Below are 25,554 nucleotides of genomic sequence, written 5' to 3'. Positions count from 1 at the left end.
TCCCTGGCTTGTGCATGTGTGCACATGTGCTCTCTCTCTCTCTCAAAATAAGTAAACATTTTTTTTTAAAAAAGGAGTAATAGAAATAAACCAACAGAACGGTAGTTTGCATTTTGACAAAATGGACAAATTGATTAATCTTTAGACCAATGAGAAAGAGAAATTATAGATTAAAATAAACAAGGGAAAAGATAATATAGCATAAATTTTGTTAAATATTAAAGGGCATTGTTCTTAGCTACGAGTGTATGGATTTTTTTTAATTTTTTTTTTAATGTTTATTTTTGAGAGAGGCAGAGTGCAAATGGGGGAGGGGCAGAGAGAGAGGGAGACAGAATCTGAAGCAGACTCCAGGCTCTGAGCTGTCAGTACAGAGACTGATGCAGGGCTCAAACTCACGGACTGCGAGATCATGACCTGAGCCGAAGTCAGACGCTTAACTGACTGAGACACCCAGGAGCCCCACAAGTATATGGCTATTGATTTAATAGTGCTTATATAATTTCTCACAAACAAGTGATAAAAACATATGCAACAAGAAATAGAAAACATTATTGATTCATGATATATAAATAGGAAAAATTAGGCATTAAGACCCTGGCACCTTAACTGGAGAAATTTCTAAGTTTTAAAGAATAAATAAACCTTTATACTACTTAAATTGCTCTCAAAGTATATCTTTAAAGTACGGTATGTTTCCCTAGGAAATAATTTTTTTTACTTTTTTTTTAATGTTTATTTATTTTTGAGAGAGAGACAGAGACAGAGCATGAGCAGGGGAGGGGCAGAGAGAGAGGGAGACACAGAATCTGAAGCAGGCTCCAGGCTCTGAGCTGTCAGCACAGAGCCTGATGCAGGGCTCAAACTCACTAACTGTGAGATCATGACCTGAGCTGAAGTCAGATACTTAACTGATTGAGCCACCCAGGCGCCCTGGAAACAATATTTCTTAAGTGAATTTGTTTAGCTTTGTCAGGCCGAGGAAATCTCATTAATGAAACAAAGATGCACAACCTTAACCAAAATCTCAGAAAAAAAAAAAAAAATATATATATATATATACATATATAATAGGTTAAAAAATTGTCCAATATGGAAAAACACGATTTATTCCAAGAATGTAAGGTTGGTATATTACAACAAAATATCTTATAATATTAATCATAAAAAAATAAGCCAAATAAGTCCAGTGGATTACAGTCTTAATATAATAAAGCATAGATACTTTAATAGTAAAAGCCAAATATAAATACCAGCACAATGTATTCAAAAAGAAAAAAATGATATATAAATATAGGGAAAGAATGATATTTAAAATCCTGTTTTTGCAAGTTAATGCAGCTTTATTTAGAAACTAGAAATAAAAAAGCCACAAAAGTATTAAAGATAATTAAGAAAAGATCAGAGGAATTAAGAAGGGAGTAACAAAACTCAATGGCATTCCTTTATCATTCAGAGGACACACCAGTAGAAAATATAAAAGAATTCCCATTAAAAAAATAAAAAAAGGTAATGAAGCCAAATCAAAATAAATTGATTTTAAAAACCATTATAGTGCGGCCACTCTGGGAAACAGTGTGGAGGTTCCTCAAAAAATTAAAAATAGATCTACCCTATGACCCAGCAATAGCACTGCTAGGAATTTACCCAAGGGATACAGGAGTGCTGATGCATAGGGGCACTTGTACCCCAATGTTTATAGCAGCACTCTCAACAATAGCCAAATTATGGAAAGAGCCTAAATGTCCATCAACTGATGAATGGATAAAGAAATTGTGGTTTATATACACAATGGAATACTACGTGGCAATGAGAAAGAATGAAATATGGCCATTTGTAGCAACATGGATGGAATTGGAGAGTGTGATGCTAAGTGAAATAAGCCATACAGAGAAAGACAGATACCATATGGTTTCACTCTTATGTGGATCCTGAGAAACTTAACAGGACCTCATGGGGGAGGGGAAGGAAGAAAAAAAAAAGTTAGAGTGGGAGAGAACCAAAGCATAAGAGACTCTTAAAAACTGAGAACAAACTGAGGGTTGATGGGGGGTGGGAGGGAGGGCAGGGTGGGTGATGGGTATTGAGGAGGGCACCTTTTGGGATGAGCACTGGGTGTTGTATGGAAACCAATTTGATGATATATTTCATATATTGAAAAATAAATAAATAAATAAAAATAAAAACCATTATAGTGCAGAGCCTGCTTGGAATTCTGTCTCTCCTGCTCTCTCTGCCCCTCCCCCACTTATGGTTTCGGTCTCTCTCTCTCTCTCACTGTCTCTCTCAGAAAAACATAAATAAACTTAATAAAAAAATTGTAAAACCCAAATGGATAAATACAGGAATATATAATAAATAAAGCAGAAGTCAGCATTTGGGGAGCCTAAAAATAGAAAAGATGACAATATTTCTAGGTTCATAAAAAAGCTAACTCACTACAAAGTCAAAGGCCCTGTAATAGAATATACAGAACTTTATAAATTGATACATGTCAACTGATACATAAGAAACCAATCCAGTAATACCAAATACTGTTTTAAAGATGTGATCATGCTTGTGTTATGTTTCAAGTATATTTTAAATTGTTAAAATAATTGTCAAAAACACACAAAGTAGGTATACACAATTAGGAAAAATTAATCAGATAGAAAATCCAGAAATAGACTCAAGGCATTAAGTCAGTGCTGTCCAAAAGAAATACAGTTGACCCTTGAACAGCACAGGTTTCAATTGTGTAGGTCCACTAACATGTAGATTTTTAAAAATAAATACAGTATAGTACTGTACAAGAATTTTACGATTTTCTTAATATTTTCTTTAGCTTATTTTATTGTAAGAATACAGTATATAATACATAGAACATACAAAATATGTTAATCAACTATTTATTATATTATAAACAGTAGGCTTCCAGTCAACAGTAACCTATTAGTAGTTAAATTTGGGGTGGAAGTCAAAAGTTATATGCATATTTTCTACTATGTGGGTGTTGATGCCCCTATACCCCCTTGTTCAAGGGTCACTGGTATACTGTGAGCCATTCATGTAATTTAAAGTTTTCTAATAGCCATATTTTTAAAAGTACAAAGAGATAGGTAAAATTAATTTTAATAATGTTTTATTTAATCCAATACATCAAAAGTATCATTTCGACATGTAATCAGTATAAAAATTACTAATGATATATTTTATATTCTTTTGTTCATATTAACCTTCGAGATCCAGTCTGTATTTTACACCTACAGTACATATAAATTCAGATTATTCACATTTCATGTGGTCAGTGGCTACCATATTAGCAGCGATAATGGTAATTGACAAATTGTGTGTGTGTGTGTGTGTGTGTGTGTGTGTGTGTGTGTGTGGTGTGCATGTGTGACTCGAAAGGAAAGAAGAATAAATAGAATACAAGTTTCTTAGTTCCTTCAGGCTGCTATAACAAAACGCTACAGATTGGGTGTCTTACAAACAACAGAAATTTATTTCTCTCAGTTCTGGAGGCTGGGAAGTCCAAGATCAACGTGACGGCACAGTCACTTTCTGGCAAGAACCCTCTCCCTGCGTCATAACCAGTGCCTTCTCACTGTGTCCTCACACAGTGGAAGTGACTAGGGAGCTCTAGTGGGGTCTCTTTTATAAAAGTACTAACCTCATTCATGCGGCCTCTGCCTTTGTAACTTAATCACCTCCCAAAGGCTCTGCCTTCTGACAATGGGTTTAGGATTACCACATGTGAATTTTGGAGGGACACAAACCTTCAGACCACAGCAGCAAATGTTATCATCATAGCATTATTTATTGTATCAATACACTGGAAACATCTTCATGGCACTAAATAGGGGTCATGCTAAGAAAGTATTGTTTAATCAACAAAATAAAATGCTTTGTAACAAGTCTACAGATACTGTCATTGCACAAGAAATGGAACTATAAAATTGGGTGAAATGAACAAAAGCCAAATAAAACAGTATGTAATGTTCCTTACAACTATATTAAAAAGCATTTTTGTGTTATGACAAAGAAAATATCTGAAATTGTGAGGAATGTAATATTAATACTGCCATAACAGCATAATGTATGACCATATTCAAAACAATTTTATGTTAATCATATTTCAATGGATGTAAGGTTTCTTTTCTGATAAAGATACTTCTGTTTATGAAGAAAGGAAAGGAAATACTATGTTATATTGCAACATGACCACAATAGTTGCCAAATTTTGGTTATACTGTGCAATTGCACCATGTGTTTGACCTAAGGATATTCAGCTATGCTTACTTATGTCTTTCTTTGATGTAATTGAAAATGCTGCCAAATTATGTTTTGTCTGGCTCACCCGGGGTTCCAGGAGAGAATTAAGCCCCAATGTCCCAAGACATCCATTCATAGTATGTAATAGACTTACTTTCAACTGGAATTATGTTAGCTATGTATCATCCATGGAAGATGTGTGTTTTGTGCTTCAGAAGAGAAACCCTGATAAATTTACTAAAAATCATTGAATTATACACTTAAAATAGATGAATTTTAAGGAGTGTAAATTATACTTCAATAAGGATTTTTTTTTAATCATCTGGTTATTGAAGGAGCACAAGTGGCTTCCTTTGGTTTGGGAGGGGGAACAGACACCAAGGCTTTGGAACAGCACTGGCCAATAGAATTTTCTGCAGTGATGGAAATATTCTATAACTGCACTGTCCAACAAGAGCCACTGACAACATGTAGCTATTCACCACTTGAAATTTGTCTAGTGTGATAGAGGAGCAGAACTTTTTAAAATTTAATTTAATTTAATTTTATTATTTTATGTTAGTTAATTTAAGTTTAAACAACCACATGTGGCTTGTGGCTACCATACTGGACAGTGTGGCCACAGTGAGTATAAGAAATGCACCTAAAGACTCACCCAGGAATGAGATAACCTCCTGAAAACTCTTTCAGGAAAACGTTGACTACAGCAGCATCCTAGAAACTTTTTCACCAAATGCAGGTTCTGTACTCCTGACCCATCCTCAGAAGGCATGATTCCTATTCAATTCGTTCTCACCTCTACCCGCCCCTCAGTGAGAGCCATGACAGAGAATTCAAACCCCAATAAAGCTGCTTTATATTTCAGTTTGGGAAACACCTCCTTCACAGATGAGAAAACTGAGATCCCCAAACTATAATAACTGGGCTATTTCATTGCTTAGACTCCATAGGCACAACGCCCTACGACTGGGGGATTTTCAAAGGCTACAGAAAATGGTCCAGATCTAAAATGCATGAATGAATGAATGAATGAATGAATGGCTCAAAAGTATGAAAAGGGAAAAACAAAATCAATGATAATTTTCATGGCAAAACTGTTAAAAATCCTCTTAATTTTTAACAGAAAAAAGTTGTCATTATTTGGGATGTATGTCATTATTGGGATATGAGGAGTGAGGTCCCCACCATTATGATGTGGGATATTTGGAGGTCTCAAATGAATTAACATAAGCTTGTTGTTATTCTTTTAGGAAACTTTCTACATTTTATTTACATTTTAGTACTAATTTTAATCTCAAAGTCATATATCCATTCACCTATTTTTTCTGTGTTCATATTACTTAAATTTGAATGCATGGTAAATAAAGACTGTAAACAAATATTTAATGTGTCTGGAATTTGTAAACACAAGAGCTGATTTTAACAGAAATCCAACTCCCCTGTACCTTTTGTTTATAAATACAGATATCAAAACAATCCTGATTTTTTTAACGTTTTATTTATTTCTGAGAGAGAGACAGAGCACAAGCAGGGGAGGGGCAGAGAGAGAGGGAGACACAGAATCCAAAGCAGGCTCCAGGCTCTGAGCTGTCAGCACAGAGCCCAATGTAGGGCTCGAACCCACAAACCGGGAGGTCATGGCCTGAGCCAAAGTCGGATGCTCAACCGAGTGCCCCACCCAGGTGCCCCAAAACAATCCTGATATTTTTAATACTACCAGTGGCCAGCACCCACATCCTTTCAATAATTAGCACAATTAGTGGCAGTATTCATTGTACTTGCTATGTTTACAATTTAAACTGCAGTTCCTCCACTAAACAAAGGGGGAGTAACACGAAAGAGCCATTGTTTTTGTGTGATCCATCTTTGGAAATGTATATTTTCTGACACTTCTTGTTTTATTTACACATTGTAAGTCTGAACGTTGTGAGTATTCTGGGTTTATGCTTAAACGCTGCCTTGATATGGGGGTAAATTGTGCTTCATTTTCTTCCCTTGTCTGAAAACGCAAGGGGAGTACCTATACAGGCAGTCCTTGACTTAATGATGGTTCAACTTATGAGCCTTTGACTTCATGGTGGTGCAAAGGCAATACACATTCAGTAGAAACTGCACTTCCAGTTTCGAATTTTGATCTTCTCCTAGGCTAGTGATAGGCAGCAAGAGCCTCTCATGATGCTGAGCAGTAAGCCACAGCTCCCAGTCAGCCACGAGATCACCGGGGTAAACAACTGATGCGCTCACAACCATTCTGTACCCCTACAACCATTCTCTTTCCTGGTTTCAGTACAGCATTCAATAAATTACATGAAATATTCAACACTCTGTTATCAAAGAGGCTTTGTGTTAGATGGTTTTGCACAACTGTAGACTAATACGAGTGTTCTGAGCACATGATGTTCAGTAAGTTAGGACTAAAGGGTATTTTCAACCGACAATGGGTTTATCAGAATACAACCCCATCCTAAGTCCAGGAAGATCTGTGTTAAATATACTCTTAAACTGGTCATGTTTGCCAGCTGAGATTCATATATTTCATAGGTAAGTGGTTTGCACCATTATAATCACACTGTGCTGTGAATGGAACATATGTTGACATAAGCAAGTTTGAGATACACTAAAATTAATCATTGTATATTTGTCTTTCTGGTGGCTGTGAAAATTTATATTTCCTTTGGATGCCACTGTATGTCTTAGCTCTTAAAGTCCAACTTTAATACTACATAAATGTGGCAATTTTTCCAACATTAGAATGCTCCATGCATCCATCATGCCACTAGAATTATTTATTTGATCATATTTTATTACCAAAGGGGAAAAAAAACTAGTAGAGGAGCTTCTGAGCATTTAGTCTGTTTTATTTTGTGGCTGTATATTCTGTTGGCAGAATTTTTGGTGAAAACTTCTAGACTTATTGGTAGAGCCAGTCCTATGGCCGCATCTCCATGTTAAATGTTCCTCTTGATGCATTACATCAAGACTTCTTGTGACTTCTACAGACTTTTATTAATTTTTCAAAGCACACACAGTACTCAATATGTTGTGGGTACTTTTCTAAATACTATACATATATTAAATCATATGATCTCCCACAACAACCTTGTGAAATGGATACTACTGTTATTATTCTCATTTTACAAATGAGGAAATTGAGACACACAGAGGTTAACTAATTTGTCCAAGATCACACAGCTAGCAAGTGACAGAGCTAGGATTTGAACCTGGCTCTAGAATATGTCCACTTAACCATTATGCTATGTTGTTCCCCACCATTCAGTACATGCGGGTCCCAATAATCTCCTCCAGATTCCAAATGTGACTTTAGACCTGAGGTCTTGTCTAGGTGTAAGAGACCCCACAGGGGAGAAGCCTGGAGATGGCAGAGGCACCTGTAAGGTTCTAGTGTTCACATATCAACAGAATGGTGGGCCCATAGATTGTGAGGCATTTGCTCAATGTTAAGCAATTCCAATGCCTTCTGTGAAGTGTCTTTCTCCAGCCTTAGGTCATGAGCTACTGATAAACCAGAGCTCGACACCCTCTGTCATCTCACCAACAAAACAGTTGAGGCCCCCATTACTTCCCTTTGGTAAATCTCAAACAATTATACCTTTGACCTCCATATTCTTTTTCTCCATCTAAATACTGAACATTTGGGGACTTTAACAGGATAAAGACTGACAGAAAAGGGGATGATACATGAACTTCTGAATAATTTCGCTTATATCAGTGAACAGACCAGGGCACCATCAGTCCCTGGAGGCTTTCCCAGGAAGATTAATCATCTGAAATCAAGTGGAAACAAACCAAGGCCAAAGAGCAGTAAATCAAGTCCCAAATGAACACATACTCTGAAAGTTCAGCCTTGGATCTTACATCAAACAGCAGTCAATGTTTTTAAAAACATAAGAAAACCGGAGGTGGGGGTAAGGGGGGGGGGGGTTGACAGCATCATTTCATGAAAGGGTTTAATTCACATTAATTTAAATAAAAAGGAAAGGCCCACTGAGAAGAAGTTGAGTACAAAAGTATTTATCATAACTGTTGATAACCAAGAATCCCTCATTTTGTGTTCTACAAAATTCTGTCAAATATTGAATAGATTCTCATTCATATGGTCAATTCCCTTGGGTTGGTTCCCTGTGAAACTGACTCTGAGATGGAGATTAATGTCTATTAGGAGTATTGTCAGGATCAACTCCTGCAGAAGGGAAGGGAAAGAAGCAGGATTGGCAGAGAGAGAGAGGTTGGGTTATCCTGTAGTCACAAGAGGCCTCAGCCAGCCCCATGGGGAGCTCTAGTATGACCCTTCACAGTTGTCCCGGGTTGAGGCAAGCATGGAGGTCAACTTTGTACCCTTCCACTGACCAGTTATTAGATGTGGGCTGCCCTGGAAAGAGGGCATAACCTTGGGTGAGATAGCTCTTTGCAGTCAAGGCTAATTTTGAAGAGGTTTGAGGGCCATCTGCTGACAGCACTCCCAACAGCTGGGGAAATAGGTTGTTAAGTCCTCAAAATAGATGTGGATGATGTATGGTGGCATCCACTACATTTGTTTATCAAGCTGTTGAGCACAAACTATATGCCAGGCATTAGGCTTGGAACAGTGAGGACATAACTAGGAACAAAATATGTATGATTCCATTCCTTGAGGATTTTCCAACACCCAATATAAGAAATCTTCATTCTATAATAAGGCAAGTTGAAAACCTTAAAAAGCACTAAAAGCCAGTATGCTTTTGTTTGACATCAAAACCAATTTGCTTTTCTTTCTCCATTTTGGAGTGGAACCTTAAGAGTTTCTTTAAAAAGGATACTAGTCTGTGTCTCTTAAAGCCTAAGACTTGACTTTTTACTGGAACCAAAGAATCAAAGAAAAGCTAGAAGAGACACCAGAGATCATCTGGTGTCACTTGTCTCCCAAAGTTGAAGACTTCCTTTCTATAGCATGTCTATAGCTGAATAATATGGTTATTCAGCTTTACTTTCATGCCTCCAAGGATAAAGAACTCATTTTCCAGACAGGAAGCCCATTCCATTGTTGGATAACTGCAATTGTCATTAATGACCTCCACCCACGGATCCTAGTTCTGCTGTCTTGACTAATACCAAATATCAATAGTCCGTCAGGTACTAGAAGACACCTACTCATCTAAGTCTTCTCTACTCCAGGTTAAATATACCTAATTCCTCTGACTGTCTCTCATCGGATTCTACCTCCTAGGTATCTTCCTACTTTTTCCTCCTGTGTTCTTTTCCCTATCACTGCTTTACTGAGTTTATGCCTTAGCCTTACATTGTTAATGCCAACAAGCTCTAAACTGTCCTCCCAGAATCCATTATGTTACAGGCTAGAGTCATCTTTTTATTTATTTATTTATTTATTTAAATTTTAGTTAACATACAGTGCAGTATTGGTTGCAGGAGTAGACTATAGTGATTTATCACTTACATATAACACTCAGCGCTCATCACAAGTGCCCTCCTTAATACTCATCACCCATCTAGCCCATCTCCCTCCATCACCTTTCAGTTTGTTCTCTATCATTAGGAGTCGTTTATGGTTGTTTCTCTCCTCTTCCCCACCTTCCCATACGTTCATCTGTTTTGTTTCTTAAATTCTACACATGAGTGAAATTGTATGATATTTGTCTTTCTCTGATCGACTTATTTCACTTAGCATAATACGTCCTAGCTCCATCCACGTCATTGCAATATCTTCTTTATCCATTTATCAGTAGGTTGACATTTGGACCCTCTCCATAGTTTGCCCACTGTTGATAATGCTGCTATAAACATTGGGGTGCATGTATCCATTCAAATCTGTATTTTTGTATCCTTTGGGCAAATACCTAAGTGCAATTGCTGGATCATAAGGTGGTTCTATTTTTAGTTTTTTGAGGAAACTCCATACTGTTCTCCAGAGTGGTTGCACCAGTTTGCATTCCCACCAACAGTTCAAGAGGGTTCCTCTTTCTCTGCATCCTCACCAACACCTGTTGTTTCTTGTGCTGTTAATTTTAGCCATTCTGACAGGTGTGAGGTGGTTAGACTCATCTTTTTAAAATACAAACCTGCTAGTCACTTCCCAACCCTACACTACAAACTATTTGAATCCAAGATCTCTAACACAGCAAAGAAGTCCCTTCAAGATGGACTTTTGCCTATGATTTGGGCCTCAATTCCACAACCTCAAATGCGCACTCTCTGATCAAAACACCCTAGGGGTGCCTGGGTGGCTCAGTCAGTTAAGCGTCCAACTCTTGGTTTTGGCTCAGGTCATGATCCCACAGTTTTGTGGGTTTGAGACCTGCATCAGACTCTGCGATGGCAGTGAGGAGCCTGTTTGGAATTCTCTCTCTTTCTCTCTCTCTGCCCCTCCCCCACTCATGCTGTCTCTGTCTCTCTCAAAATAAATAAATAAAACTTTAAAAAAAAAAACACCCTCCTTTCTTTGTGCATGTTCTCCTCCGTACAAAGGAGGAGAACATTCTCTTTCTCTTCTGTCTTTCCAGGGAACTCCTACTTAATCCTCAAAATCCAGTTTAAAAGTCAACCCTTTTGTGAAGGTAACCCCAAAGAAGTTGTTCCTCTCTTTGTGCTTCTGCAAAACTGTTTAACCCTCTCTTTTACCATTTATCACATTGTTCAGAAATTATCAGTTGTGAGTCTGTCTTCCCAATTAAAATGTAAACTTTTGAGAACAAGGAATTCTGGGCTATTTTTGGCATACTATAATTGAGTGAATGAGTGAATGAATGAATATAAAATATTTTTCAAAACCTTCATCAGCATAATAATTCCCCTCTAAATTGTTAATATTTCTTTTAACCAACCCAAGACATCTCCACACTTTGAGTGTACAATTAAGTTTTTGAGCCTGAAAACAGAAATTTGCATTTATTCCTATGAAGTTCTATCTGTAGATTTCTTATCTGTCATAATAAGTTCAATCTCAATTCTGTTGCCTGTTATGTTACTAGTCCTGTTTCAGTTTTGTACTGCTTGTACCACTTTTATACCAGAAAAGGGATAATCTTATGCTTTCAAATAAATTACTGACAAAATTGATGAGCAGAATTGGGCCAAGAACTTATAACTTTCCTCTGCCAGCCTCCCTTCAGTTGCCAAAAGAATAAGTTACACTCCTTTGATACTGCTATAGTTAAGTCTAATCATCTCCTCCTCATGGTATCATCAAAAACTAGCCAACACATACAATCTTCATGATAAAATAGTAGGTCTATCACTAAGGTCTGTATTTGTTTTAAAGAACAGATTCTAATGTGATCAGTGATGTATATTCGTGATTTTCTTGGATTTTCAAAAAATAGATTTCGAAATCTTATTTTTATTCTTGAGCCCATGCATGCTTAGTCCACAATGGTGACATGAGAAAAATATGATTCATTAATGTATCACTGATTCTTTTCTAAAGCCAGAATGCAGCCTCTGTCTCATTTTAGCTTTCACAAGCTATGTATTTGGAGGTAGAACATTTTGCCGTAAACATTGTTTTAAAAATATGGGTCTTTGTGTTATTTAGCCCCTCCCTATAACAAAATGGCATAGTTAAATTTACATTACATCTTTCCCCTTTATGCAATTTAGAGTATGTGTTTTACTTTAACTTGAAAAACTTTATTCTCTTTTAGCAGGTTGAAAGTGTGGTCCTTCTGAAAAAGATCCTGATTATTCTTTCCACTGTTAAGTGTATGCCAGGATCACTAAAGTCTGGGTATTTAAGATGCAAAACAAAGTTTATCTGCACAGTCTAAGAGTGAAAAGGGGGAAAATAGATGATTTGTGCTCACTTTTCCAACACTAGTGTTGGAACCACATTTGATGCTCAATAGAAAGAGGCTAATTGAGGAATTAAAATAGCATGACCCTACTAGCATAAAATATGGAGCCTCAACTTAGCCCTGGGCCTTTAAAAATTTTTCTTGACTCATTCATGAGACCCAAAATGTTATATTCCATGTGGGAAATCTGGAAATGAGGATAATAAATACACAGAGGAATAAAATTTGAGACTTCCAAAATCCAGTGGAATATACAAATTAAAAGACATAAAAATCATCCCCATGCTAGGCCTCATAAATATTCTTCATTGAACTTTTCATCATGATAAAGTTTAAAAATCCACAAAGAAAACTGAAATATCAACTAACCATTAACTATATTTCCATGCATATTCTGACTTTGAATGAATCAATCCAACTTTGTTTTTCTATTTACTAAAGAATCTTGTTGACCTATTCTAAGGTTATTGTAACCCCCAGTAGTTATTTCTATGCAGGTACAGATGAGATTGAAGTGTTGTTCAATAAATTAGAACATTTTAAGAAAACTCAGTGCTAAATTCAGAAGACACCAGTAATTTGGTTGTTCAAATTATATTCGAGTTTATCCAAATAAGCCAGTTAAGAATCTGAGGATGAAGAACTCATCACTTTATTTAAAAAAAACTAGATAATGTCCCTTTGGCAGTAAAACATTCATAAAGTCCAAAGCACAGGATTACTCATTCCCTGCTTCTGACTCATGAACATTTTCGGAAATAATCCCTTAAATGTTACTGCGATGGGAAATATGAAGAGCAAAGTTGTTTTGGCACAACTTCACTCTTGTTTTGTTGAGTTATGAACTGTATTTAGTTTCACACTTTTGATCTTGTGCATTCTTGATGATATATTTGCACACATAACATCTCTATATACATTAGAAATAGAACTGCTATGACAGTTCCTGTGATTTAAAAATTCTTCATACGGCTACTCACAGAAATTTGTTTTATAGTAATCTATTACTTACCACCATGAAAATGTTTAATGCGACCAAAGTAAAATAAATTTTACATAATACATATTGTAATGCCCTTTATTTGAAATTATGACATTGCAATCATGCATAAGGAAAAGTTGATGAGAAGCAAATGTCTACATACAATTAATTTTACTTTTGGAAATAAAAAGGGGAAATGGATTATAAATGTCAGTGCTTTTAGGACATATCTTCCCAACAAAGTAAAAGAGAGAAGACTGTTTCTGTCAGTCTAGTTCAAAGGTAACCATTTCTGGAAAATGTTTCTAAACCATTCTGTTCTGCTATGATTGCTCCCTTCTCTGAAGTTCAGTGAAAACTTGTTTCACTCATCTTAGCCCTTAACTATATCCTGTCTTGTGGTTTTAAGCATGGATTTTGGAATCAGTCAGATATAGGCTTGAATCCCATCTTGTTCTTCATCAATAAGATGGAGCAATTATACCTCACACAAAGGGCTGTTGTAAGGATTAATGAACTAATATAAGTAAAACATTTAGCAAAGGGCCAGGCACATGTTCAGAGATATAACACCAATAGCTATTATTATGATTTGATAGGTATATGTGTTATGTACCTGCTGGATTATTTAGAGGTGAAATGTCATGATGTTTGCAATTTACTTACAAATTGTTCAAAGAAAGAAAAAAATATAGAGAGAGAGTGAGAACAAAATGGTAACTGGTCATATTAGATGAAGAACATACACATTTTCATTGTATCTTTAAAAAATTTTTTTCCATAGATTTGAATTTTTTAAGTAAAAAACATGAGAGGAAAATGTTTCTGCTTAAACACTAAAAAGAAGTTATTTGTGTATGTTTGTGTTTTCAGTCTTATAATGACTGTTTAATCACATGCAGACACCACATTTCATGATATACATAAAAGTTTACTGTCACTGATTCCACTTGTCTGTTTTACTTATCATTTCATGCTGTCACATCACCAGCTCTCCAATCTTATGACTCCATCACCCAGCTCTTAAAAATTTCCTTCTGACATAACTTCTGTTCTGATAACCCATTTAGTTCTTCTTTCTGTATTGTGGAGATCCTGTTTTATGATTGTGTTAATTCCTTAATTTTTCTTAATTTAAAAATGCAATAAATTCATGCATATTTGTTGTAAAATATAAAATTCGGGCTACACTAAAATGTAGAGGGAAAAACAAATAAACACCAATTTCCTCTCCACGTCACAGTCGCACCCCTCAAAACAACCATTTTTAATAGTTTAGCATGCATCCTCTCAGTTTTCTATCCGCATTCAAAGATATAGGGCACATTTCTATTTCTGTTTATTTTTTAAAAATTGTATTGTTATATATTTTTCTTATCTTATTACATTGGCTTAACCTCTGGAACAATGTAAATTCCCAATGTTAACAAATATCCTTAAATTAGTCCTCATTCTTCCATTTTATAATCATATTCTCAGATTTAAATTATGCTTCTTTTGATGGCCTTTTTCAAAATAAACTCAATTAAGTGGCTAGACTAAATTCTCTACATGTAAGAGAAAACAACCAATTATATTTTTGCAGGACAATTTCTCATACTTTGTATTTCCTTCTGTACTCATCCGTGCATGTTTGCTGTTCCTACATTTTAAGTGAAATGACCCAATAAAAAATAATTTTTTCTAGAAGTGGAATCAGTTTTACTACAGATTAGTTCTGATGATGCACTAGAGATTCATCACAATTATTGTGCAGACATTGCTGTTGGAGGCTGACAATTGGAAGGGAACAACTTTTAGACAAACATATCTTGAGCAGGTTTCGTAAAGTTAGGCTTGCCATGATTAGCCATTAGGCAACTGCATGCAATGATTTACTTAAATAAAGGCACCAAATGAAAAGCTGAGAAGATTATCTAAGTCTTTAATGTCTTTTGTGAAATCCAGTAAAACCTACTGTGAAGTACCCATTTCTGGTGCTGGAATTGAAGACAGAGATGATACTGGCAGAAAGGATGATTGATGGAAGCAGCATGTTTTTACAGGAAACCAGAATGCATCCATAACAATATCTACTCCCTACAAAGTTAGGAAAAGAGTTGACCATATGAACTTAATGTTCAGTCTGTCAAACAACATACATATGATCTTCCTCTAGAGAATACAGCATACCCAGTTATTAAATCTCCCCGAATTTTGCTGTAAGAAGGATGACTAGATGGAGCCACTGAGCTTTCTTTCCATTAGACATTCAACTCCCAAATGCCTCCACAAATGAGTTCTTACTACTCCATAACAGGTCTCTAATTGTCCATCAGATTTAATTTGACCTCTGAGTCAAGCATGCATGCAGTTATACACTTGAAAACCAAACTTCATATCAATCCATCACCTAATTAAAAACTGCTTCTTAGAGCCAATGCCAGATCATAAGGATATTCCTCAGCCAACTATTCCAACTAATGAATTGACTGGTTATTTTATTCATCAAACATTTCTGAATGCCTACTATGTGCCAGTTCCTATGCTACTGGTGGCAATAAAAAGATAGGTCGACCAGAATCCCTGCCCACAAGAACTTCCTAATCTCTACCTTTTCTGTTGAGAAATTTTAAAAATTCTATCTCAATATAATTTTGTGGTTTAGCTCATATAATGTATTCCCATAAAAACCGTCACAATTTAAAAAAAGAAATTGTTACAATTATGATATATCAAGCAGCAACAAGATTTAAGTCTGTTAAATCCATTTAATCTAACCATGCCAATGGAAGTTGGCCCTTCTAAGAAGCTTCTTCCACAGGTAGCCTCTGTTTTCCTATTCTCCCAAAGGATAACTACTGAAAATCATTAAGAAGAGTACACTTGGGGGGCACCAAGGCAGCTCAGTCGATTAAGCATCCGACTTTGGCTCAGGTCACAATCCCACAGCTTGTGGGTTCCAGCCCCGTGTTGGGCTCTGCACTGACAGCTCAGAGCCTGCAGCCTGCTTGGGATTCTGTGTTTCTGTCTCTCTCTGCCCCTCCCCTGCTCATGCTCTTTCTCTCCCTCCCTCCCTCTCTCTCTCTCTCTCTCTCTCTCAAAAATAAACATTAAAATTTTTTTTTTAAAAAAAGAAGAGTACACTTAGGATATAACGTAAGTAACCAGTTACAATAATCTTCTCTGATAAATGTTCACATGTTAACAATTGAGCATGACACAATAATATGTAAGATATCAAACAGGTTAGAAGTCCCTGGGCTCACACAGACTGGATGCTTGTATATTAACTGCATGGAGTTCTTCTGGAACAAAACTATATGACGATACTTATCAGTCTTCCTGATCTATTAACTACATGTTTTTAGCAGCCCAGTAAACCTGACACTCATCAAAAGAATTGAATTTTGTCAAAACTAACATGGCCTTAGGATGCAATCAGTAGAAGTGTAATAGGAACTAGAAGGTATATAGTCAAATGGTGCCAACATATGCCAGCTGGTTTTGTAAAATACGATGTCCAGCTCTGCACCAAAGTAAACCAAGTTCTTTACTTTTTTTTCTTTAAAGCATTCATTTTAGAATGTGAATTTATACTCGTAATGTGTAAGTTAAAAGACTCTTATCATTTTGTTGACTTAGATAAGAAATTAAAATCTCTACATCTCTGCACTTACCAATTAAGACCAATTCTTTCTTCCTTAAATTTTATAAAAAATATATTTTCTTCACTTTTTTCCATTGAACTTCATAATCATGCTGTTCCATGACTGATCCATGATAGCCATGACCTCATGGCTATCAAGTTATAATTTTTAGTTTTGCTTTTATAACTTTCCCAACGAAGACTCTTTCATAACTTTCCTCTATGATGTCTGCCAACACAAGGAAAGAAAGACTTTGTAAAGAAAATGTTATGGAGGCTGATTGATCATTACTTGTTATTTAATATGCAATCACAGTGGCTGGCACTCAACGAAAGAAATAGCTTTTTAATGAGACAATCTTAAAAATTATACCATCAGATTATATAGTTAACTTACTTGGATGCAATATTACAAAAAGAAGTGAGAGAGATTAAAATGTTAGATCTATTTATGATTTAAAAAGTTATGAAATATAAATGAAGAATTACATTATAGATCTAACTCATTGAGAACCCTTCTCTCTCAAATATTCATCTCTCTCCAAAATACTTTATTTTTTGTCCTCTGTTCTCCCCTCTATTTTATTTGCAAACTTCTCCAGGGAGTTTATCTCTAAATCAGCCTCAGTTCCCTCACTCAGTTCCCCCATATTAGTTCAGGGTTCTAGCAGAGAAACAGAACCAGTAGAGGTGAAATGTATAGAGAGAATATGTATAATGTAATATATGTTAATGTATATTAAAGTACATATATATCATTTATATTAATATTTAAATTCTATCATTAGTAATATATGAATTATATATCCATAATATTATATTATATATAATATTAATGTATATTTATATTAAATAACACATATATATTACTATATAGTAGGATATATAACAATATACATAATATACTACCTATACAGAGGCAGATTTTACATAGATATAATATAAAATATTATAGAATATGTATATATGAAGACAGAGAGAGAGATTTCAAGACATTGGCTTCTGCGGCTATAGGGCTGGCAAGTCCAAAACCCATACGGTAAACTGGCAGGCTGGATTTCTTCTTCAGGAAAACCTCAGTTTTGTTCTTGAAGCCTTTCAACTGATTGTTATGAGGACCACCCAGATTATCAAAGATAATCTCCTTTACTTAAAATCAGCTGAGTATATATCTATGAAATATGTTCACAGCAACACCTAGATAAGTGCTTAATTGAATAACTGGGTACTGGAGGCTAGCCAAGTTGACACATAAAACTAACCATTACACCAAACAATTATTGAGATTTACCTCAAAGCTTGCCAATGATATCCTGACTGCTAAATCTGGAGCCCCTTTATTAGAGCTCAGTCTCTGCTGCTCTTGGCAGGATTCACTGCTTCTCCTTTTAAAAACCCTTCCTCACCAGAACACACACTAGCCTATTCCTACTTAAGGAATAGGATACATTATTGTATCTTGATTCAAAACCCATCATTCAGCAAATAGTGCTGTGATGACTAGATATCCACAAGCAAAAATAAATAAATAAATAAATAAATAAATAAATAAGTCAGACCCTTAGCTTATACCAAATATAAAATTCCCTCAAAAATGTATCAAAGACCTAAATGTAAGAACAAAACTATAACACTATTAGAATGAAACACAGGAGTAAATCTTTGTGACCTTGGATTTGGCACTGTTTTCTTAGATATGACACTAAAAGCACAAATGACAAAAGAAAAAATGGTTAATAGGATTTGCTCAAAATTTAAAACTTTTGTACTTCAAAGGACACTATCAAGAAAGTGAAAAGACAATCCAGAGAAAGGGAGACAATATTTGCCAATTGCATATCTGATAGGGGACTTGAATGCAGAATATATAAAGTACTCTTACAACTCAACAATTAAAAGACAAATAACCCAATTTAGAAATGATAAAAGGATTTGAATAGGCATTTCTCTGAAGAAGACATATAAAAGGCCAATAAGCACATGAAAAGATGCTCAACATTATTATTCATTAGTGAAATGCAAATCAAAACCACCACAAGATACCATTTCACCCCCACTAGGATGACTGAAAAAAAAAAAAAAAGACAATAACAAGTGTTGGTGAGGATGTGGAAAAATTACAATTCTCACACACTACTAGTGGGATTATAAAATGGCGCAGTCACTTTTGAAAACAGTTTGATAATTCCTCAAAATGTTAATCATAGTTACCATATAACCTGGCAATTCTACTCCTATGTATGTACCCAAAATAATATAAAGACATATGTCTATGTGAAAATTTATACACGAATGTTCATGGCAACCTTATTCATAATAACCAAAACATGGAAATAATACAAATATCCAACTGATTAATGGATAAACAAAATGAGTATGTCCATGCAACGGAATATTATTCAGCCATAAAAAAGGAATAAAGTACCGATACATGCTACAATGTGAATGAATCTTGAAAATATTATGCTAGATGAAAGTGATTCACAAAGGCAACATCTTGTATGATTCCATTTATAGGAAACAACCAGAATAGGAAAATCTGTAGACATGGGAAGTAGATTAGTGGTTGCAGGGCCTGTGGGAAATAGGGAATGGGGAGTGACAACCGATGGGTATGGGGTTTCTTTTCAGGGTAATTAAATGGTTCTGAAATTAGATAGTGGTGATGATTGTGTGACTCTGTAAATGTACTAAAACCCACTATACCTTTAAAAGGATATACTTGAGAGTGTGATGCTAAGTGAAATAAGCCATACAGAGAAAGACAGATACCATATGGTTTCACTCTTATGTGGATCCTGAGAAACATAACAGAAACCCATGGGGGAGGGGAAGGAAAAAAAAAAAAAAAAAAAAAAGAGGCTAGAGTGGGAGAGAGCCAAAGCATAAGAGACTGTTAAAAACTGAGAACAAACTGAGGGTTGATGGGGGGTGGGAGGGAGGGCAGGGTGGGAGGGAGGGCAGGGTGGGTGATGGGTATTGAGGAGGGCACCTTTTGGGATGAGCACTGGGTGTTGTATGGAAACCAACTTGACAGTAAATTTCATATATTAAAAAAAAAAAAAAAAAAAAAAAGGATATACTTTCTAAAAGCATAAATTTTATGGTGTGTGAATTATATCTCAACAAAGCTGTGTTGTTTTTTTTTCTAAACCTAAGTCAATGCATCTTGCTACCATTTTTGTTCTTCTGGAGGTGGTGTCTTTTAAATTTTTAGACATGTATGAAATGAGAATTCATGCTCTGGGAAAACCACTGAAATGTGGTAAATTAAAATACAAAAAACATAGCTGATATCTTCTTTTAGCAGGTAAATAATTAATTCTGAGTTTTTAAGGTATAAGTAAATAATTAATTCTGGGTTCCATGCATTAAGGTATTAATTCTGGGTTTTGCCTTTGACAGGACAGTTTTATAATACAATGATACCACTTAACATAATTGTAACCATTGGAACCTTAAATTCAACCTTCATTTAACTTGCATGTTTTTTTCCTCTGCATTCTGTACTCAAAAATAAATGACAGACTAATATCAGATAGAACTTATAGTATTACCTCAGGTGATTCTGCATGTTAGAGAGGAAACTTATGTGATATGAACTTGGGTGTTAAGCAATTGAATTGCTCTGCAGGATTGCAATCCCCTACCAGATTATCTCAATGCTTCTGAACCTTTTTTTCATAATCACCCTCCTAAGAAACTCTTTTAGATTTTTTTTTAACTAATTGCCCCTCTCCCTCATGAAATTTTAATACTACAGATATATTATGTATCTGTTTATATAGTCTATGTACTGGGTATTTATGCTTTATTCATAAAAAGGGTAGATTTTTTTCATTCCCCGCCCCCCTCAACCAATACTTGCTTCCTTTGGAGGGATATTGCCCCCATTGAGAACATGTGGCTCACCTTGAAAATTCATGCGTGTATTTGAGTATACGTATTTTATTTTCTTCACTCTAAACAGCATTTATAATTCTTTCAACAACTTAGATTTAACATTTACAAATTTAAGTAGATGAAATTTAATGTTCATAAATTTAACTTAATAAAGGTAATTTGGGAAAAATATATGTAAATAATTTTTAGGTATGCTAAGTTCAGATAAAGTATCAGGCAACCTTCAAAATTATTTTCTCTGAGAATAATTTTAGACATTGGAATTTGTGTATGCTATCAAGTGGGGGGAAAAGCAACATGCAAGACTATATCAAGAAGAGTTTGTAAATTTTCTAAAAACACATACATACAAATGACTAGAAAATACTCATTAAACTATTTTATGGTTATTTCCGGGTGCATAAATTGTAGGCAATTTTTAGTTTCAATTTTATACATATCTGTAGTCTCCAAGTTTTACATTTTGAGTTTGCACTACTATTATTGTTGGGGAAAAATGGTTACCAACAAAATATTTACTGAAATTAGCTTGTATCAGGGAAAAGATGTAATAACGTCTAATTTACAATACTTGAAGTAAGGTGTTTATGCAGCCTTTGGGGGAGAGGTTTTAATTTTTTGTTTTTATGTCATAGACAAAAATGCACTATAGCCAGCCCTTGGTCTTGCCAGTATTTTCAATGTTGCTGCAGCAAAAGCATTAATCCTCAACAAAAGACAAGTTTACTATGACCTAAGCTCTACCTAGCAACTATCCTTCTATAGAAAAACTCTAATGTATTTCAAGGTTGCAGAGGAGTCATTCAGCAAGCAAATGTTTGCTGATGAGCTTTTAAAGAGAGTGAATCCAGCAAATAACCAGAAGTCATTATGCACTTGATTTCAACAGAGCCTATTTAAGTAATGACTCAGATTTGAATATCAGCAACTTTGGGAGCTACTGAAGGAAAGATACTTTTAAATTTAAATACCACAGTTTGCAGAGTGCTCCTACTTGATACTCACAACAACCCTGTGTGTCGCTTGGTATCATTCCTATTATTTACGGGTCCACAAAGAGGCAAGTGAAAGAACCAGTACTCCAACCCGAGTCTTTTGACTCCGACTTCTGAGTTCGTTCTTTCTTTGGACCATTCTTCCTTGCTGAATGAAATCAGTGGGTATTTTAAAAACCAGTAATGCACTTAACCATGACTTACGACCCTAACAACCATGTTTTGCTATAGAGTAGAGATTAAATGCTCCCCCACACTCTCCTACACTCTTCCTGCCCCCTTTGACTCCACAGAAAGGGCCACTGGTAGCAGAGAGGGAGTTCTGCACGTCTATCAGGAAGGCTTCATTCAGACCTTTACCATCAGTGTGGTGGGTTCTGTGTCAAACTATGATGAGTTTGATCCTCAGTACTTTTAGGATTTGGAGAAGGGGCAAAATGGGGTGAAGGGTAAAGGAATAGAACCACATAGTTTCAGGATCCACTCTCAGATTGGACTCAGGGATTATGTGCCTAATGTGGAATTTCCACATGGAGCATTAAGGAGCATCACAGAATCAGGAGTTGAGTTTCAAATGTACTGCAATGCACCCTATTTGATTATTTTCTAGGTCAATTCCAGTCACCAACCCAAGCCTGAATACATTCAAGACATAAGCCAAAACATCAAAATAATCCCAGGCTACAATTTTTCTAGCTAAAAATTGTCTAAATTTATATTTCAAGGAAAAAGTAGCTTAAATTAAAAAATGCATACTCTGATTCAACAAAAACCAGATATATTATTCAATAAAAATCCCTAAAATTCATATGTAAGCATATAAATTAATAATGTAAAATAATTCAATAAAACAATAAAAATGCCATGGGTTATATCTATTGTCTTCCTAACAGAGGGCAAAGCTCATGATCAGCGTGTCAAATTGGAGATGAGTCACCTCTAAGGTTTTCACTTCAATTTCCTTTGGCTAGTAAAATAACAGATCACAATTTAGTTTTTGATGTTGCTATAAATTTAGGTTGAAAAAGATACAAAATAGATTAATGCTTAAATATACCAGTGCTTCACTATGACTATATTTATACAATTGACATATACAATCAATTGATTTTTGACAAAAGTGCCAAGACAATTCAATGGAGAAAGAATAATCTTTTAAGTAAATGATGTTGGAACAACTGGATGTCAAATGCGGAAGAAACTGAATCTCAACCCTTATCTCACAACATACACAAAAATTAATTCAAAATGGATCATAGACCTAAACATAACAGCTAAAACTATAAAACATCTGGAAGAAAGACTCCGAGAGAATATCTTCATGATTTGGATTCAGTGAAGATTTCTTAAGAAATAGAAAGTTTTCTTTTTTTTTAATTTTTTAAATATTTATTCATTTTTTGAGAGACAGAGCATGAGTGGGGGAGGGGCAGAGACAGAAAGACACAGAACCCAAAGCAGGCTCCAGGCTCTGAGCTGTCAGCACAGAACCCGATGTGGGGCTCAAACTCGCGAACCACTAAATCATGACCTGAGCCAAAGTCAGACGCCTAACTGATTGAGCCACCCAGGGGCCCCGAAATAGGAAGTTTTAACCATAAGAGAACAAAGTAAGAAACCACACTTTATCAACATTAAGAATGTCAGCCCCTCAAAAGACACCATTAAGAAAATGCAAAGATAAAACAGACTGAGAGAAAACATTAGCAATAAATATATCTGACAAATATCTTGTACCCAAAATATGTAAAGAACTCTTACCACTCAATTAGAAGAAGCAAGCCACTCAATTAGAATGGCGGGGGGTGGGGATAAGCAAAAGGGTAGAATAGTCATTTCAAAAAAGAAGTTATACAAATAAACCTAATACGGAAATCAGAAATAAAAAATAATCGACACGATTGGTCATCAAAGAAATACAAATTAAAAACCACAATGAGATACCACTCTACACTCACTAGAATTCATAAAAGTGAAAAGACTAACAATACCAAATGTTGATGAGGATGTAGAGAAACTGGAGCTCTCATTCATTGTCAGTGGGTATAGAATATGGTACAACCACTTTAGGAAATAATTTGGCAGTATCTTGTAAAGTTAAATGTATATTCAAAACTCAGCAATTTCACTTCGAGGTATTTAGCCAAGAGAAATTCAAATATATATCCACAAAAAGAAATGTATCTGAATGTGTATAACAGCTTTACCCATAATTAGCCGTCAACTGGAAGCAACCCAAATGTCCTTACACATGAGTGAATAAAGAAACTGATATCTTCATACAATGGAATACTGCTCAGTAATAAAAAGGAGCAAAATACTGACACCACAACATAATGCCTCTCAAAACTGTTATGTGAATGACACAGAAGAGTAAAACTGCATAATTCCATTTGTAAAAAATTCTAAAACCTGGAAAGAGTATCTACAGTGATAGAAATCAGAACAGCGTTAGTTATCTAGGGCAGGGATGAGGGGATGAAGTGTTAGGTGTGCTTGGCTTTAGACTGGCAGGATGGAACTACACTGGGTGATGGAGACATTCAGCATCATGGTTGAGTGGTGGCACACTGTCTAAACTCATCAAATGATACACGTTATTTATACCATATTTATGCATGTTATTGTAGGAAAATTACACCCCAATAGTTGATTAATAACCATTTTCTAAATACTCACATGCTTTCTAAAAATAAACCTTGTATAACTCAAAGATGAGAATATTCCTTTCATGGAAGCAACTGATTTAAGTGAGTGAGTCCTTTTCCCTGGGCACATATCAGGATATAGAATTCCACCTAGTTAAGACTGCATGGGTTTAAATCAAATCCATCCCCCTGTGGGATCTTATCAAGACTGTTGGATTTATTCTGTGTGTGTGTGCGTGTGTGTGTGTGTGTGTGTGTGTGTGTGTGTTTCCATAAGCAACAAAGAGCTAATTATTGGTTAAGGATGGTTTATGGACAGTTCTACCAATAGGATGATAGATTACAAGTTTTGAGCTTTCAATTTACAACTTGAAAATAATTTTATTTAGGGGAACCTGGGTGGCTCAGTCAGTTGAGCCTCCGACTTCAGTTCAGGTCATGATCTCACGGTTCGTGAGTTCGAGCCCCGTGTCGGGTTCTGTGCTGACAGCTCAGAGCGTGGAGCCTGCTTTGGATTCTATGTTTCCCTCTCTCTCTGCTCCTCCCCTGCTCACACACTGTCTCTCTCTCAAAAATAAATAAAGATTAAAAAATTTTTTTTAATAATTTTATTTCAAGGCCTGTGTTTTGTCTAGATCACAGTGGGACTCAGCAACTGCTGTGGGATGAATGAGTGAAGATATGAATGAGTGACTGAACAAATAAATGAGTGAATATCCTTCACTCACTATAAAATAAAAATTTTATCAGATGTGCACCAAAAAATTATATCTGGTCTCAATATGCCTTGCCACATATAACCATATAATAAAAACAAAACAACAACAAAAACACTTGAGAGTGATCAAAAAATAATATATATGATTTAAGCAGGAAAAATCACAGGAAGCCTGTGAGAGAATATTTCCTTTGCCCTGACAGTTGTTTACACTCATATGCCTTTTTATTTAAAATTTTAGAAGTAGTTTATTATTTTTTAATAATTAAGAAATAATATAGTACATGCTATTCTGGCTTTGATCCTGGATGGGCAGGGGGCATGAGAGCTATAAAAATATGATTATGTAGGGCACCTGGGTGGCTCAGCCAGTTAACTGTCAGACTCTTGATTTCAGCTCAGGTCATGATCTCACGATTCATAGGTTCCAGCCCCACGTTGGGCTCTGCACTGAGAGTGCGGAGCCTGTTGGGGATTCTCTGTCACCAGCTCTCTCTTTCCCTCCCCTGTTCGCTTGCTCCCTCGCTCTCTCTCTCTCTCTCAAAATAAATGAATAAATAAAAATGTGATTATGTATCATGAATTAGATAATAGTTCTGTATCAATGCTAAGTTTTTTGAT

The 25,554-nt window shown here is 35.5% G+C and overlaps 1 long non-coding RNA gene across 1 annotated transcript; it reads right to left on the bottom strand.

The window, feature by feature from the left end:
• Window positions 1-14,903: 14,903 nt before the first annotated feature.
• On the bottom strand, window positions 14,904-21,701 carry LOC132683059 (uncharacterized). Its single transcript, XR_009612036.2, has 3 exons — window positions 21,578-21,701; window positions 16,701-16,898; window positions 14,904-15,120 (listed from the first exon to the last, which is right to left on the bottom strand). It is a non-coding gene; the product is annotated as an uncharacterized LOC132683059 (long non-coding RNA).
• Between the last annotated feature and the right edge of the window lie 3,853 nt (window positions 21,702-25,554).

Source organism: Panthera onca, chromosome C2 (assembly GCF_046562875.1).
Source record: "Panthera onca isolate mPanOnc1 chromosome C2, mPanOnc1 haplotype 2, whole genome shotgun sequence".
Taxonomy (NCBI): Eukaryota; Metazoa; Chordata; class Mammalia; order Carnivora; family Felidae; genus Panthera; species Panthera onca.
Note: the sequence above shows the minus strand (reverse complement) of the source record. Positions and strands in the feature narration are given on the sequence as shown.